The sequence below is a fragment of the Coregonus lavaretus genome (genome assembly GCF_964263955.1).
Source record: "Coregonus lavaretus genome assembly, chromosome: 5".
Taxonomy (NCBI): Eukaryota; Metazoa; Chordata; class Actinopteri; order Salmoniformes; family Salmonidae; genus Coregonus; species Coregonus lavaretus.
Genome location: NC_139992.1, coordinates 60,902,260 through 60,921,366, shown reverse-complemented (window position 1 = coordinate 60,921,366; position 19,107 = coordinate 60,902,260). Strand labels below are relative to the sequence as shown.

The following is a 19,107-nucleotide window of genomic DNA, read 5'->3' as shown; positions in this document are numbered from 1 at the left end:
GTAGTCCACAATCATCTCCTTTGTCTTGGTCATGTTAAGGGAGAGGTTGTTATCCTGGCACCACACGGCCAGGTCTCTGACCTCCTCCCTATAGGCTGTCTCATCGTTGTCGGTGATCAGGCCTACCACTGTTGTGTCGTCGGCAAACTTAATGATGGTGTTGGATTTGTGCCTGGCCATGCAGTCATTGGTGAACAGGGAGTACAGGAGGGGACTGAGCACGCACCCCTGAGGGGCCCCCTTGTTGAGGATCAGCGTGGCTGATTTGTTGTTACATACCCTTACCACCTGGGTATACCCATAACATGATGCAGCCACCACTACGTTTTGCCACAATTTTTGCACTATTACTTTAGTGCCTTGTTGCAAACATGATGCATCTTTTGGAATATTTGTATTCTGTACAGGCTTCCTTCTTTTCACTCTGTCAATTAGGTTAGTATTGTGAAGTAACTACAATGTTGTTGATCCATCCTACTTTTTCTCCTATCACAGCCTTTAATCTTTGTAACTGTTTTAAAGTCACCATTGGCCTCATGAAAAACATATTTCCACTTTGATATTATGGGATATTGTGTGTTGGCCAGTGACAAAACATCTCAGTTTAATCCATTTTAAATTCAGGCTGTAACACAACAAAATGTTGAAAAGTCAAGGGGTGTGAATACTTTTTGAAGGCACTGTACGTGATCTACAATGCCGCACCATTCAACTACAAATGCTCAACACTGACGATACAGTACAACAGTAAATACACAATTGGACCAATTAAAGCATTGTAAATCAGTTTCAATGAACACCAGTGTACACAAGGGCCTCAAGCAGTGGAGTGTTAGGGCTGCGTCCCAAATGACCCCCTATTCCCAATGTGGTGCACTACGTTTGACCAGAGCCCTATGGGCCCTGGTGAAAATAGTGCACTAAATAAGGAATAGGCTGCCATTTGGGACACAGACAAGGATACTGCAATAGATAAATGATCAACGTCTTCCTTCTCTGCAGGCACAATGCATGAGTGATGTTGATTAATTCACTCATTAAAGTTGCATCATTATATCCTCCGTGGGCCCACAACAAATGTATATCGCTGAATCAGTTTCTTAGCAATTTGATCCTCATGTGGAGCTTGTACAGTCTTTAAATGCATCCTAAAGCAGATGTGTGCATTGGGTGAGTGGGAAGTGTTTGGAAAATGTGTATGAACATAGATATGGTAATGTGATTAATTAAAGGATCATATTCTACCATGTGATTTGATTATTCTGCTCATTTCAGTGAAATGGGTTTCAATTTCAACCATAGATGTGTCTTAAGAATATCAGAACATTATAGCATACCATATAAATGCAAATACATTTAATACCATTATATGCAATTAGGAGTTTATGCAGATATGTAAACATAATGCTTTCTCATGACGGTTTTAAGAGAGATAGTTTTTTGGTGTGTCTGGTTAATCCAATTATTTGTTTATTTATTGTTCCTTCACTGTAAATAGAGAATGACACGTTGGAGAAGAACACAGCACCAAGTGATGCGCTGATATATAGGAATATACCACAGAGAGACATCAGAACCTTACAAATCAACAACCTCGGTATGACAATCCCTTCTTTATCATGATCATTCTATCATCTTGATAATCATCTTTGGGCAAGGGTTAAAGCAAAAAAACTGAAACTTAAGTCGATCTCAGATCGATTGTCTGAGGCCAAGTTTACCTCCCCTTTAATGTAAGAAGGTCATGACCATCATTCTTTTAGGAGAAGAGGATAATTTTGTACATGTATTGTACATGTTTGACCAATTCCATTCCCCTTGCATAGGGTGTCCGGGGAGGAGGGAGTAGCTCAGTTCTGGTGACTAATTAAAAGGACATTCTACTCCAAAATTAATTAAACTAAAATGATCCTCCACAATCTAAAATATAATGTCCACCTCCAGAAATTGGCTCAATAACATATTGGTAAAAATTATGTTTAAATAATTGTATCATATTGGACCATGCATATAGCCTATGCTATATTCCCCAATTGGAATTTACATTGTTGGACATAAAAACACCAGGAAATCGTCTCCAAGTGATTTTAATTTAAGAAATCTGTTCCCAAGTATTCTCACGCATAATAGAGAGACAAGCTGTTGAGAAGCTTTTTGGACCTAGACTTGGCGCTCCGGTACCGCTTGCCGTGCGGTAGCAAAGAGAACAGTCTATGACTAGGGTGGCTGGAGTCTTTGACAATTTTGAAATTAGGTTTGAAATTATTATGTTTTAGTCAAACATTATATCTGTATGGGCTTCTTGCGGTCAATTTGCAGTCTACAAATTATTTGTAATTATGTTCCAGCCCCCCGACCATCCGCTCAAGAAAAAATCGTCCCGCAGCTGAATTTAGTTGATGATCCCATGTCTATATTATGTGCTATTAGCAATAATCATTATTACCTGTAGCCCAACTGATGCAGCATAGTGGCTATAAAAGTTACATAGGCTGAAGCATGAGGTTTGTCCTTCTACATTTACCCCATTGGACACAACATCCTGATTGTTATTATTAATACTTATTTTACTATAAATATGAATATATAAATAATTATTGAGTATTATTAACTCGAATTTTTTTTATTTTGTTTCTATTACAAAGTATGTCATTGCCCCTTTAAAAGCTCTGTTGCGCAGCTGTGCCTAAACCATGCTTAAAACTTGGGTTGTAAAACTACATTTGTAAAATGATGCCACGCGCAATTGAAGTAGAGAAATAAACATGGTAGCAATGTAAAACTGGGATTCCCCCTCTTTTTTAACAAAAGACCAAAACTGCTTTCAAAAGTCTTTTCCTGCGATTGCATTAAGAATTGTTTTGCATTGACAGCTTGTCAGAATATGTTTCCTTCCTATTGTTCTCGCAACTTTAATGCGCTTCGAGAGGAATATTTATCACCCGATTTGTCCAACTTATCACCTCTAAAATGTAAATAAAACACTATAAAGAGTTTATGTAATGTCTCATTACATACCGATTTTAAGGTTTGTGACGAATTTGAATAGGGTTTTTAGGGCGGCGCTAAATTTATCTTCACAATTAAACTGTTGGTGTCACGGTTTTTGAGAGTCATGATCATGAAAAATTAACAATTGATTGAATTAACTATTGATGAACTCACGAGTAATTAACATTACACTCACCATTGATCATTTCTTGTTTTTAATCTGTGAGAGAAGCGCTACACCTTGTGGAAAGAGGCTGTACGGCACAGAATGAGTTGAATAATGAATGCCGTACGTTACGTCGTGACATGTCACACTTTAACGTACAGCGTCAGCGGGGTCTGTTTTTTCAACTTTTTTCTCCAATACTATTGGTCTATTACCATGTCAATCAACGCTGAATCAACTTAGTTCACACTCCGGATTTTGATGCCAACACTGTCGCTACAGTCCCATTAGTTTTCATTGCAGCCTCATTTGAATGCCGCGGTTGCCCACATACGTACAGAACGGAGTTAGCTACCGTTACATGGCAGAAATAGTAGTACTGGAAAGTTACATCCCAGAGATTTTTTATTGCGGATCTACTCTGATCTCAAAAACGAACTCTCCAGAATCCATATGACGGAAGTCAGTAGCAGTAACGGATAACTTTAACCCCGGTCTTTGGGCATCGTCATCATCATCATCATCATCATCATCATCATCATTGCCATCATCCCCATCATCACTGTCATTTTAATCATAGTTATAATTGTTATCGTCTTCATCATGAATTATCATCATTATCCCTCATGGGGTTCATTCACATGGAATAAAAGCACAGTTACAGGTAACATATGTTAGCTACGTGCTACAGGCATGGTTTTTAGCTGTAGAGTGTGAGACATGGCGCTTGCAGTGCCAGAGTACATAATAAACAGATACCAGGGATAAACACAATTAATAGAACAGGTGCACAGCTGTGTGAGGTGATTGTGAATCAGCTCTGGAATGAGAAGCCTGCCAATCTACTGATCCAATTAAATGGGAAGGGTCACCATATGGGTTCTTCGCTCCGGTCCGTGTGTGCAATTAGACACAATGTGCTACATTTTGTTAAGGCTTCTGAATGGAGACTGCACCTCAATTTCTAACTCGGTTTTATAGGCTTGCCTTTTGTCCATGTTTTTCCACCCTTTTTTCCTCTTTTATGTCTTGATTTGTAGGTATGCTGCCATACATGTAATTCTGTCTGCAATGTAATCAGTTGCTAGGTAATTTGTTGTGCTATGTGATATGTAATTTGTCAAATCATAATTTCATCAGAACAGGTTAACATATAAAATTCTCTCAAGATTCTCATTGTAGAAATAAACATGATATGTTAAGATTCTGAATTTGGCAAGCTGATTGGTACTCATTATAATCAATGTGTATTTTTATTGCCTGCATAATGTGGAATGCTGAGGTGTAAGGGAATTTTGAATTTATTTTATAGCACTCCGTCTGGAGCTGATCTTGCCAATAGATTTTGATGAGACCACTGCGCATCCACTTCTGCTGATCCTGTACGTGTCCTTCCCCTTCACCAATACTGCTGCATCCTTATCTTGAGTGTACTGTATGTCGTTTCCTAAACCTTTATCTTTATAAATCCTTAGCTTCAGATTGAATATTGTATGAGAGCAATAGTGGAACCAAAGTTTTGCATCAACATTTCTCCTGAGATGATTGAGGGATCAAGATAAAGACTATTGTTGTTTCTTATATCTCTTCAGGGATTTAGAAAATAAGTGTTTGTGTAGTGTGTTTATCCAAATAGTGATTTCCTAAAAGCTCGTATTACTTTATCTGAGATATGGAATGAATGGTGTCTTCAAGTACTGTTGGAAAATAGGAAATCAGACATTCCGACACTGGAAAGATGCTCCACTTACAAGTTGGAAACTTTGCCCAGAATATGATACCTGGATTTATGATGTGAGACGTTTCATCACTGACCTTTCACATTTTCAACCACAGGATGATAAAATGAAGCCATTTACAACCTTAATAATGTGAATAATGTAGCTTGTTTGACCATATTGTCAATGTCAGCAATCTAGCTAACTCATTATTAGTGACATTAGCTAGGTTAGTTAGCTAGCTGATATGTCAGTGGTTGAATCGTTCAAAAACACTTGAACAGACTAATGTTGTATTTACGACTTCACCAACTAGGAAATACGAGATTCCAAGGATCCTTTGAACACATAGAGAAGTCACTCATATTAAAGCTTGTTGGTAAATTCAGTTTGACCAACTTTGATGGCGTTCAACAGTGACAGTGCCCCTGGTGGCCATGCAGTGAGTGACCAGTTTGTTCTGGACTGGGACTCAGTTCTGGTCAGCTCAGATAACGTCATCGTGGCTCATCTGGATGGCAGGGGGAGTAGGTTCCTGGGCCAGAGGGTTCTACATGAAGTCCACCAGCGTTTGGGAACTGTGGAGGTGCAGGACCAGATCACAGCAGTAGAGTATGTGCTGGAGCATGATCTGAAAGCTTTCGCATGGGACTTAGTAGATACCCTAGAAAACAATTGATTCGGGGGGAGCTGTTTCAATTGCATTTCAGAGATGTTTGACTTATACCATCCTGTATTTTATTAGGTACCTGACCAAGCTGCCATATGTAGATAAAAACAAGATGGCAGTTTAAGGAAAGTATGAACAATGTATGCATTCACTAACTGTAAGTCGCTCTGGATAAGAGCGTCTGCTAAATGACTCAAATGTAAATGTAAATGTAAAGAAGTGTAATTTATTATATTTGAAGATATACACTTTGCTATAACCCTTCAAATCGTGTTGTCTTTAGTAATCTTACTTACATAGGTTTCTACCAATATCCAAAATTGCATGTCCAATATGTTTTTGTGTTTTCCCCAGGCTTATGGGGACTTCCTGAGCTCTCTTCTTCTCCTCTCCTCTGGTTCCATGTTCAAGTGTGGGGTTGCGGACGCTCCCGTGACAGACTGGAGACTCCACAGTAATTTACCAGTCTAAGATAAATCCTTTCAGTGGCCATTCATTTAATACAAATTGACAGGTCCTGCTGAATAGGGCTGAGGAGTTATGCTGATGCCCATTTACTTAATACATCGGGGTCTGTCAAATACGGCAGGCAGATGTGGCACTCATCCATTGACTTGGAATGTCGGGCCCCATCCAATAAGGCTGATGGATGCTGTTGACTATACCATTCAAGTGAATGGTTAGGCCAGCATGCACTATTACTCTATATACAGTACAAGTCAAAAGTTTGGATACACCTACTCATTCAAGGGTTTTACATTGTAGAATAGTAGTGAAGATATCAAAACTATGAAATAACACATATGGAATCATGTAGTAACCAAAAAAAGTGTTGAACAAATCAAAATATATTTTAGATTTTAGACTCTTCAAAGTAGCCAACTCTTTCCTTGATGACAGCTTTGCACACTCTTGCCATTCTCTCAACCAGCTTCATGAGGAATGCTTTTCCAACAGTCTTGAAGGAGTTCCCACATATGCTGAGCACTTGTTGGCTGCTTTTCCTTCACTCTGCGGTCTAACACAACCCAAACCATCTTAATTGGGTTGAGGTCGGGTGATTGTGTGTCACGCCCTGACCTGGAGAGACTGTTATTCTCTAGGTAGTTTGGTCAGAGTGTGAAAGTCTAGGTTTTGTATTTCTATGTTTGGCCGGGTGTGGTTCCCAATCAGAGGCAGCTGTCGCTCGTTGTCTCTGATTGGGGATCATACTTAGGCAGCCAGTTTTCCTGCCTGGGTTGTGGGATCTTTTTTGTTCTCCTGAGTGGCGCAGTGGTCTAAGGCACTGCATCGCAGTGCTAACTGTGCCACTAGAGATCCTGGTTCGAATCCAGGCTCTGTCGCAGCCGGCCGCGACCGGGAGACTCATGGGCGGCGCACAATTGGCCCAGCGTCGTCCAGAGTAGGGGAGGGAATGGCCGGCAGGGATGTAGCTCAGTTGATAGAGCATGGCGTTTGCAACGCCAGGGTTGTGGGTTCGATTCCCATGGGGGGCCAGTATAAAAAAATATGTATTCACTAACTGTAAGTCGCTCTGGATAAGAGCGTCTGCTAAATGACTTAAATGTAAATGTTTGTGTTTCGGTGTGTTTGGACTTGTTTGTGTATAGCCTTCCGACGTCACGTTTCATTGCCTTTTGTTGTTTGTCAGTGTTTATTGTTTTAATAAACATGTATGCATTCCACGCTGCGCCTTGGTCTAATCCGTCTCTCAGCGAACGTGACAGAAGATCCCACCAAAAACGGACCAAGCAGCGTGCCCAGGAGCAGCAGACACCCTGGACACAGGTGGGGAAGAGTTTTTGGACATGGGAGGAGATTTTGGCAGGTAAAGGACCCTGGGCGAAGGAGGAGGCCCAGGCAGGAGAGGAACACAGAAGGCGCCGGCTGAGGAGGAAGCCCGAGAGACAGCCCCAATAACATTTGGGGGGGGGGGGGGCTAAAAGGGTGGTCGGGGATCGATAGAGAAGAGCCCCGAACACTGCACTCGTGGGGGCTCAAGGAGGAGTCCTCACTGGAGGAGGACTGTGCACGGAGAGTAAAGGACTAGTACAGTCGTAGACCACCAGCGCCGGTTCCCAGTCCGGTACGCCCCGTGCCTGCTCCCTGCACCAAACCAGTGGTGCGTGTATCCAGTCCGGTATGGCCCGTATCTTCTCCTCGCACCAAACCAGTGGTGCGTGTTCCCAGTCCAGTACGGCCCATACCTGCTCCTCGCACCAAACCAGTGGTGCGTGTCGCCAGCCCGATACGCCCCATACCTGCTCCCCGCACCAAGCCAGTGGTGCGTGTTCCCAGTCCGGCCCGGCCCGTTCCTGCTCCTCGCACCAGACCTGTGGTAAGTGTCTCCAGTCCGGCCCGGCCCGTTCCTGCTCCTCACACCAGACCAGTGGTGCGTGTCCCCAGTCCGGCCCAGCCCGTTCCTGCTCCTCGCATCAGACCTGTGGTGCGTGTCGCCAGTCCGACCCATTCCTGCACCTCGCACCAAGCCAGTGTTGCGTGTTCCCAGTCCGGTACGGCCCGTGCCTGCTCCTCGCACCAGACGAGGGGTGCGTGTTCCCAGCCCGGCCCATTCCTGCTCCTCGCACCAGACCAGTGGTGCGTGTTCCCAGTCCGGCCCAGCTCCGGTTAGCGGATCCACTCCGGAGCCAGAGCAGTCCGCTCCACTGGGGTCCAGTTCTGCTCTGGTCAGCGGCTCCACTCCGGAGCCAGAGCAGTCCGCTCCAATGGTGCCCAGTCCAGCTCCGGTCAGCGGCTCCACTCCGGAGCCAGAGCAGTCCGCTCCACCGGTGCCTAGTCCAGCTCCGGTCAGCGGCTCCACTCTGGAGCCAGAGCAGCGCTCCACCGGTGCTGAGTCCAGCTCTGGTCTGCGGCTCCACTCCAGGCCCAGACGTCAGCCCCTCTCCAGGGTCGGGGTCTCCCACACCAGGGTCCAGACAGGGCTTGGTGCATCGCGGGAGGGTTGCCGATCCAGACCCAGACGTCAGCCCCTCTCCAGGTTCGGGGTCTCCCATACCAGGGTCCAGACAGGGCTTGGTGCATCGTGGGAGGAAGGAGAGGGGAAGCATCGCGCCGAGGTCCAGACCAGACCAGGGGCACAACGGGGAGGCAGAGAGGGAGAGGTCGTCACGCTCGGAGCCGGATCCGCCTCCGAGGCGGAATGCCCACCCGGACCCTACCCTAATGAGGCAGGTTGGTGCGGCCGGAGTACGCAGCTTGCCCTGACCTGGAGAGACTGTTATTCTCTAGGTAGTTTGGTCAGGGTGTGAAAGTCTAGGTTTTGTATTTCTATGTTTGGCCAGGTGTGGTTCCCAATCAGAGGCAGCTGTCGCTCGTTGTCTCTGATTGGGGTTCATACTTAGGCAGCCAGTTTTCCTGCCTGGGTTGTGGGATCTTGTTTGTGTTTCGGTGTGTTGGGGCTTGTTTGTGTATAGCCTTCCGACGTCACGTTTTGTTGCTTTTTGTTGTTTGTCAGTGTTTATTGTTTTAATAAACGTATGCATTCCACGCTGCGCCTTGGTCTAATCCGTCTCTCAACGAACGTGACATTGTGGAGGCCAGGTGATCTGATGCAGCACTACATAATTCTCCTTCTTGGTCAAATAGCCCTTACAGAGCCTGGAGGTGTGTTTTGGGTCATTGTCCTATTGAAAAACAAATGATAGACCCACTAAGCGCAAACCAGATGGGATGGCGTATCGCTGTGGTAGCAATGCTGGTTAAGTGTGCCTTGAATTCCAAATAAATCACAGACAGTGTCAACAGCAAAGCACCCCCACACCATTACACCTCCTCCTCCATGCTTCACCGGGGGAACCACACTTGCCGAGATCATCCATTCACCTACTCTGTCTCACAAAAACACGGCGCTTGGAACCAAAAATCGCAAATTTGGATTTATCAGACCAAAGGACAGATTTCCACCAGTCTAATGTCCATTGCTCGTGTTTCTTGGCCAAGCAAATCTCTTCTTCTTATTGGTGTCCTTTATTATTGGTATCTTTGCAGCAATTCGACCATGAAGGCCTGATTCACGCAGTCTCCTCTGAACAGGTAATGTTGAGATGTGTCTGTTACTTGAACTCTGTGAAGCATTTATTTGGGCTGCAATCTGAGGTGCAGTTAATTGCTGATTTCTGAGGCTGGTAACTCTAATGAACTTATCCTCTGCAGCAGAGGTAACTCTGGAACTTCCTTTCCTATGGCGGTCCTCATGAGAGAAAGTTTCATCATAGCGCTTGATCGTTTTTGCGACTGCACTTGAAGAAACTTTCAAAGTTCTTGACATTTTCCGGATTGACTGACCTTTATGTCTTAAAGTAATGATGGACTGTCGTTTCCCTTTGCTTATTTGAGCTGTTCTTGCCATAACATGGACTTGGTATTTTACCAAATAGGGCTATCTTCTGTATACCACTCCTACCTTGTCACAACACAACTGATTGGCTCAAACGCATTAAGAAGGAAAGAAATTCCACAAATTAACTTTTAACGAGGGACACCTGTTAATTGAAATGCATTCCAGGTGACTACCTCATGAAGCTGGTTGAGAGAATGCCAAGAGTGTGCACAGATGTCATCAAGGCAAAGGGTGGCTACTTTGAAGAATCTCAAATATAAAATATATTTTGATTTGTTTAACAAATTTTTTGGTTACTACATGATTCCATATATGTTATTTCATACATTTGATGTCTTCACTATTATTCTACAGTGTAGAAAATACTAACAACAAAGAAAAACCCTGGAATGAGTAGGTGTGTTCAAACTTTTGACTGGTACTGTATATCAGGCAGGCACTGTGTCCTCCATATGGGAGGAAATGCAGTGTTTCCTCCCACTTTAGAGCTACATTTGAATATCTTCATCAAAACATAGTGGCATAAAGCTCATTTGATAGTACAGGGAATGCAGAGGTAATCAGAAGGAAAAATATACCTGTTTTCTGTCTATTCAATTACTGGATTTTTTTCGCACTTTTCATTTCACCTGCATTTATTTATATTTCATTGATGTTATCAATCTCCTATTTCCTACCTGTCATTTTTCAAAGACTTAAGATGTTCACACACTTAAGTATGATGTTTTGTGTATTTTTCTAAAGGTTCGGTCTTCACTGAGCGATACTTTGGATTCCCAGTAAAGGATGAGCATATATATCAAGTACAATGCCTTGCAAAAGTATTCATACCCCTTTTGTTGCATTAGAACCTTTAATTTAAATTGATTTTTATTTGTATGTAATGGACATAGACAAAATAGTCCAAATTGGTGAAGTGAAATGAAAAACTTGTTTAAAAAAATTCAAAATAATTAATACCGGTATAGTGGTGCGTGCATATGTATTCACCCCCTTTGCTATGAAGCCCCTAATAAGATCTAGTGCAACCAATTACCTTCAGAAGTCACATAATTAGTTAAATAAAGTCCACCTGTGTGCATTCTAAGTGTCACATGATCTCAGTATATTACACATGTTCTGAAAGGCCCCAGAGTCTGCAACACCACTAACCAAGGTGCACCACCAAGCAAGCGGCACCATGGGGGGGAATATTTATGTACGCTTAAGTTTTCAGTTTTTTTGTTTTATTTCTTGTTTGTTTCACACAAAAAAAATATTTTGCATCTTCAAAGTGGTAGGCATGTTGTGTAAATCAAATTATACAAACCCCCCAAAAATCGATTTTAATTCCAGGTTGTAAGGCAACAAAATAGGAAAAGTGCCTAGGGGGATGAATACTTTCGCAAGCCACTGTACGATTGATTTTCCATGGTCTTTATGAAGAATATTGAGAGGCGGTCAAGGTGGAAGCATTTAGAAAATTCTACATTTAATCTTGGCATAGCAATTGATCCAATAAACACCCATTACAGTGCAATAGCCTCATATCTGTTGATTTTTCTGTCATGGCAAGACCCTTGTTAAAGTACAGCAATATGTGCTTGAATGCATTTATCTGTGAAATCTTTGAGAATACTACACTGAAATGTTCCATACACACAAAAAGCTTATTTCTCTCAAAGTTTGTGCACATATTTTTTTACATCCCTGTTAGTGAGCATTTCTCCTTAGCCAAGATATACCGTCCACCTGACAGGTGTGACATATCAAGAAACCTTGTGCTGGGGACAATAAAAGGCCACTCTAAAATGTGCAGTTTTGTCACACAACACATTGCCACAGATGTCTCAAGTTTTGAGGGAGTGTGCAATTGGCATGCTGACTGCAGGAATGTCCACCAGAGCTGTTGCCATATAATTTATGACCTACAGATGCATATGAACTGTAACTCAGTAAAATCTTTTGAATTCTTGCATGTTGCATTTATTTCTGTTCAATATAGTTGTATTTATGTTTTCAGTATCTCTCAGTTATATACAATTATCATGGTGTCTCTAACAGCTCTCCAGTCTGCTGACTAACATCACAGGCACAAGTCATCTGAAGTTTCTCATCATCCATGGAACAGCAGATGGTGAGTTCAAGTTCTTCTAGTAGCTATTCTGGGCAGTGGTTGCACACTATTGTTGGACTTCAATGTGGAGCTCTTTGTAAGATTAATAATAAAGATGGCAGACAAGCAGTCATCTAATGAGTGTTTTATCTGTCAGACAGTTTGTAGGTCAAACAATGGGCTTAGTAGTGTGTTCAGTTGAACTGATTGTTAGCATTAAGTGGTGAATCAAAGATAAATGAGTACGGTATGAATGGCAGACACTAACAAAATAGAACTGAGCACACGTTACAATTCCATTGTGCAAAATTGCCTACAATAGTAATTTTGGATGAAATTGCCTGTCGTGCAAGAACATCAACGATTCACTTATTATTTATCTTTCAGCCACCGTTCATTTTCAGCATTCCGCATAGCTTGTGAAACTGCTGTCAATATCAAATGTTAACTACACTCTGCAGGTGACCAGTTACGTTCTCTGTTCCTATGCCAAGTGTGATTTTGTGTCCCTGATTAAGGAGGCCTTAGTGATACATTTATAATTTAAACTGGCCTCCTCCCTCTGCCTTGAATCATTTATTATTTCAAGTTTGAAAATAGTTACCTGCTGCCCCGAGGAAAATCTGTCTGATATATAAAAAAGCCCCCACCTTTGAAAAGTAACTTGGTGAGGGAGAATTCAAGAAAGTAATAGTGGAGTGATAATGGGAAGAGGTCAAATAAAGTAGTTCTGCGAGTGTGATGTGACATTGATAATAGTGCTAGTCATTGAAGTCTTCTCATCTAAGTCATAATAATAGTTGATGTAAAGCTAGGGTGTTAGGGGACAACATTAAACGTTGGTTCTGGTGTTATACTTTGTGTTCATGAGAAGCTTCTCATGAATAAAGAACACTTAATTTCATGAGGATAGGACTTACCATTGCTGAGATATCTTATTTTCGAGTTATCGGAAAAGGTCGAAAAGGTCGCGGACAGGTCAATGTTAATCCCTAGTCAATAATTCTTAAATTCAACGCGTTTTGTACAATACCTCAAGTTAGGGTGGTCGTATTGTTATAACATTTTCAGGGTTGATGTAAAACACAGAGCCGATTAAAATAAAATACAAAAGTATGACATTAAAATGCTATATTATGCAAATTTGGCACCTAATATGCAAATCAGGCAGTAATTAGGAATACATAATTACAGTAATTTAAGCCCAATCATTAATAAATCTTCATGCTTTATGCAAAACTGAGAGTTTGTAACAATTTGAAACAATGTATGAAATTAGAATACAACTTTTTATACAACTTTGTGCAAATGAGATACTTCATACACACACTCAATCACACACCCCCACCAACACACACAGCCTAACACAGATGCACACTTCTCCCTAAATCTGAACTGTAACACAGAAGGCTACTAATATAATAACATATCTTACTTCCAAAGTAGGCTTACACTTCAGTTGGGTTACATTGTAATGTTATTTTTGGTGTTGATGAGTTACTCTGGTGATGCCTAGGCACAGAAGAGACGGTGTGAGCCTCCTGCTAGCCAGCTGCACAGAAAGATAGATGGGAACAATACAAAACAATACACACAAATCAAAAAAATCTCAAGAAAGGAATTAAAGGGATTAGATTAAATTTGTTCGGATTTGTTCGGATCCCTTTGTATGGGAGGTATGTTGTCTTTACTGTTTAAGAGTGTGAAAGAAAAATGTGTATTTATTTTTCCATTTGAAGAATAGTTATTTTCAGACTGCTGTAATCTACTGTGAATGTTATACCTATATAACTATTTCATAATATATGCCATTTAGCAGGCACATTATCCAAAGCAATTTACAGTAGATCATGCATACATTTTCGTATGGGTGGCCCCAGTAGGACTTGAACCCACAATCCTGATGTTGAAAGCGCCATGCTTTACCTTTTTCAGCCATTCATTTCCTGTTTTTGAGTGGTAAAAAAATCCACTTGTCACTTAAATCTCACTGGATTGATTGCTTTCCTTTTACTCCTGCGACTCTTTCTTTCACACTTGTGCCTGTCGTTTGTTCCCATTAATGTTACGACCACGGAAAGTTCTGTCAAACACACCCCAGTTATGGCTGAAATGGCCTCAATGGAATACATTGTCTTTACGTTGTATCTATAAGAGCACTAAAGCTTCGTCAGGGATTTTAACACGTCGACACATCACAAGAAAAATAACTTTATTTTGATTGATGTTCATTTTTTGTGGAATTGAAGAAAGTAATAATTTGCTACAGTTGAAATGTTAACATGCACTACATGACTAAAAGTATGTGGACACCTGCTCGTCGAACATCTCATTTCAAAATCATGGGCATTAATGTGGACTTGCTTCCATTCAGCCACAAGAGCATTAGTGAGGTCGGGCACTGATGTTGGGCGATTAGGCCTGGCTCGCAGTCTGCGTTCCAATTCATCCCAAAGGTGTTTGATGGGGTTGAGGTCAGGGTTCCAATTTGTAAGTCGCTCTGGATAAGAGCGTCTGCTAAATGATGTAAATGTAAATGTTCTGTGCAGGCCAGTCAAGTTCTTCCACACCAATCTCAACAAACCATTTCTGTATGGACCTCGCTTTGTGCACGGGGGCATTGTCATGCTGAAACAGGAACGTTCCTTCCCCCAAATTGTTAGCGCAAAGTTGGAAGCACAGAATTGTCTCGAATGTCATTGTATGCTGTAGCATTAAGATTTCCCTTCACTGGAACTAAGGGGCCTTGCCCGAACCATGAAGAACAGCCCCGGAACATTATTCCTCCTCCACCAAACTTTACAGTTGGCACTATGCATTGGGGCAGGTAGCATTCTCCTGGCATCTGCCAAACCCAGATTCGTCCGTCGGACTGCCAGATGGTGAAGTGTGATTAATCACTCCAGAGAATGCATTTCCACTGCTCCAGAGTCCATTGGCAGTGAGCTTTACACCACTCCTGCCGACGCTTGGCATTGCGCATGGTTTTCTTAGGCTTGTGTGCGGCTGCTCGGCTATGGAAACCCATTTCATGAAGCTCCCGACAAACAGTTATTGTGCTGACGTTGCTTCCAGAGGCAGTTTGGAACTCGGTAGTGATTGTTGAAACTGACGACAGACAATTTTTAGGCGCTTCAGCACTTGGCGGTCCCGTTCTGTGAGCTTGTGTGGCCTACCACTTCGCGGCTGAGCCGTTGTGGCTCCTAGACGTTTCCACTTCACAATAACAGCACTTACAGTTGACCGGGGCAGCTCTAGCAGGGCAGACATTTTACGAACTGACTTGTTGGAAAGGTGGCATCCTATGACAAAAGATGACCTAGACTTGGAAGAGTTCCAATGTTGTGTTGGAAAGTCATAGCCAGTTAGCCAACATAGCATCCCTCTGTTTGAGCATGGTGTTTCAGTAGGCTAAACTAGCTAGCTGCATTTGCTAGCTAAGTAAGACAATCTCTCGCTCTCTCTATTTCTCTCTTGCTTCACCTTCATTTTGGAAGAAATTTGTTCAAAACCTGCATGTTCCCGGACATTTCTGTGGGGAATGGCCCTAACCCTCACCCTCCGATCCAACAGGTCCCAGACGTGCTCAATGGGATTGAGATCCGGGCTCTTCGCTGGCCATGGCAGAACACTGACATTCCTGTCTTACAGGAAATCACGCACAGAACGAGCAGTATGGCTGGTGGCATTGTCATGCTGGAGGGTCATGTCAGGATGAGCCTGCAGGAAGGGTACCACATGAGGGAGGAGGATATCTTCCCTGTAACGCACAGCGTTGAGATTGCCTGCAATGACCACAAGCTCATTCCGATGATGCTGTGACACACCGCCCCCAGACCATGACGGAACCTCCACCTCCAAATCGATCCCGCTCCAGAGTACAGGCCTCATTCCTTCTACGATAAAGGCAAATCCGACCATCATCCTTGGTGAGACAAAACCGTGACTCGTCAGTGAAGAGCACTTTTTGCCAGTCCTGTCTGGTCCAGCGATGGTTTGTTTGTGCACATAGGCGACGTTGTTGCCGGTGATGTCTGGTGAGGACCTGGCTTATAACAGGCCTACAAGCCCTCAGTCCAGCCTCTCTCAGCCTATTGCGGACAGTCTGAGCACTGATGGAGGGATTGTGCGTTCCTGGTGTAACTCGGGCAGTTGTTGTTGCCATCCTGTATCTGTCCCGCAGGTGTGATGTTCGGATGTACCAATCCTGTGCAGGTGTTGTTACACGTGGTTGCCTACCGTCTGTAAGCTGTTAGTGTCTTAACGACCGTTCCACAGGTGCATGTTCATGAATTGTTTATGGTTAATTGAACAAGCATGGGAAACAGTGTTTAAACCCTTTACAATGAAGATCTGTGAAGTTATTTTGATTTTTACAAATGATCTTTGAAAGACAGCGTCCTGAAAAAGGGATGTTTCTTTTTTTGCTGAGTTTAGAAGTACACGTAAAGGTCATAACTAGTGTTCAAATGTCAATTTATTTACAGTTACTTAGCAGTGCCACTTGCTTGACCCCCATGTCCCTTATACAGTACAAGTTGTAAATATATTTTGGTTGAATAGTATGGGAAGAATTGTAAAGATATATGGCTTTCAAAAAATGTAAATATAGGATCAGGGTAGACAGTAGGGCCAGGATTTATAGAGCAGTACACTATATAGCCAACAATTCGCCCGTTAAAGGCTATTTCCCCGGCGTTTGCAGAAATCACATTCATTGTAAACTTTAGGGATTCAATCCGTACCGGGGTCAAATATTAAGGTAATTTCCGATCAAGCCGACATATTTAGCATTTACCGTAAAAGTAATCTCCGCGAATGCGGGCACATTGGCTTTAAATTTCAATCGAACTATAACGCGACACTTCCGCCATACTTCAGTGATATGGATTGAATCCAGCCGTAAATCCCAGCCTTAATTTATGAATCCTATACAACACACAAAACTTATAGTCAACATGTATATCCCTGAATGAATTGTGTACAATTCTATTCTTATTATGGTGCAGCTTTACTGATTGTTGATCATGTATATTAATGCCTGCATCAAATGAATTACACACAAACGGTCCCATTCACAATACAGTCAATGCCTTTAGTGGATAGTATTTGTATATTTGTCAAAATGTTGTACAATAGAATAAATCTATTATATCTGGAATCTGGCTACCTTGCTTACCAATGTGTTTGTTGCTAAGAAACTATACAGTAGAGAAACACCATTCTTGGGGAAAACATCAGGTAATCAACTGAAAAGTGCTTCAAACTACCATGAAGTGCCACAACATTCCACAAAATACGTCAGACACCACAAAGCACTGACAATCATCTGCTGATATAAAAAGGGCTTTATAAATAAAATGTGATTGATTGATTGATGTGCTGATGAATGTAATATACTCTGAGATGCTGTTGGATGGTGTTCTTCAATGAGATATCAACATCTGTTTATGCCAGAAGTGACACCACAGGTCCCAGAGTAGTGTGAAGAAAAAATCAAATCTGGTGTCCGTAGTTTTTCCTGATCTGGTAACCTAACCAGGTAATACTTCGGACCTTTTACGGTATGATGTGATTAGTCTGTTGTAAAAAGGTTTAATATGGGCTATGACTGGAGTAGAGTTTTTCTAATCAGGTCATATGTTTTTTTTTAAGTCCTGGAAAAACTCCTGGCCTTGGAAAGGATGAAAACCCTGTCAAACTGCAGCAACATTGTACTTATATTTTTAAGAAGGACTAGGGGGTTTCCTATACACAGACACAGAGAAAGCAACAGGATTGGACAATAAAACTCACAGGGCTGAGCTTTCTTTTTGCAGGTTTCTATCATGTAGTCCTGCCCTATGCAACTGTAGGCCTAATAAAACATGTATTCACAGTCTATGTCAGCTATTGTGTTTATTGATAAATTGGATTGAAAAAGTATAGGTAGTCTCGTCAGCCCAAGATTGAATATAAACCAAATTTGATCCCATTCACATTTTCTCACAAACAAATGGGCTATAAATACACAACGTTACCGCTTCGTTTACCCTGGCCAGAGGGACAGGGCACATAGTAGGCTAGACTAAGCAACTGTTGTTGTTAATAGCCTACAGTTGATCAGACTGAACATTTTTCTCGTTTCCATGCAATACAGAATGATCACTACTGTACTGTTTAGGTGTATAGGCTGCTACATTTACAGTATGTAAGAGTTTTTGCGTGTGTCTGTCGGGAGTGTTGTGTTATCGCTCTTGCTAAACAAATACTAGAGGAAAGTGGAGAGCGTGCCTTGAGCTTTTTGCTAAAGAACAGCACTTTTACCCTCTTTTTAACGCTTTGTGTCCATATATTTTATTCAACTAAATCAAAAGTGCCGGTTTTGACACCTTAATACTGCCATAAATTAGAGGAGGATAATCTATCTCTGGCATTCTAGTGTGGTGAAAGGAATGCCTTTGTTTCAGAGACTTTTTGCCGCCCAAAAACTTCAACATCCAACAATGAACATTGGGACAATATATTTCAACATCCAAACGTTGGGAATGATGAGAAATGGAATATGGAAAATGCATGTCTATTTTGTGATGTCATAAAAAATTGCATAAAGGCGTTATAAAAAAAACATTGTGACTTGAAGAGCTTTTACACTGTGTATATCAGGTTTACATCCTTTACCTTGTGTAGAAAATATCAAGGAGGAAGACAATGCTTTCATGAAGATAGGAATGTGATTTTAGCTTTCTAACAAAATCATAGTGATGATAATACTTTTGCCTCGTAACTAGCCCCACTCGAGGGAGCTCAGAGAGCGTGTCAGTGTGACGGAAACGCCCCCCTTTACCAGATTGCACTATAAGATTGAGATAAGAATTATTAGATCAGACTAGATGTACCTCAAGCTGCATATTGGTCCCGACCTGAAAATCAACACGAGGTGAAGACGACAAAGTTGCCTCCACTAACAATCAATGTTACGGCTGAGTAGCTGTTCTAAGTATTGTATCAAAGAAGGTGAGTTTAAGGTGGACCATCCTGTTACTCTCTTCAAGCCATCGTCTACTACACTGCTCTCATCACCCCACAGGGGATCATCGACACGGCTGATTAGCCATCCTCAGAAGA

The 19,107-nt window shown here is 42.1% G+C and overlaps 1 pseudogene across 1 annotated transcript in view; it reads left to right on the top strand.

Annotated features, from left to right (window-relative positions):
• Positions 1-12,542, top strand: part of LOC311129317 (inactive dipeptidyl peptidase 10-like) — a 173,853-nt pseudogene extending 161,311 nt beyond the window's left edge. The window contains exons 4-8 of the transcript in view: positions 5,293-5,530; positions 5,900-5,999; positions 10,650-10,708; positions 11,949-12,021; positions 12,388-12,542. The product of the transcript in view is annotated as an inactive dipeptidyl peptidase 10-like (transcript). The remainder of the gene's footprint in view (positions 1-5,292; positions 5,531-5,899; positions 6,000-10,649; positions 10,709-11,948; positions 12,022-12,387) is intronic.
• Positions 12,543-19,107: the final 6,565 nt, after the last annotated feature.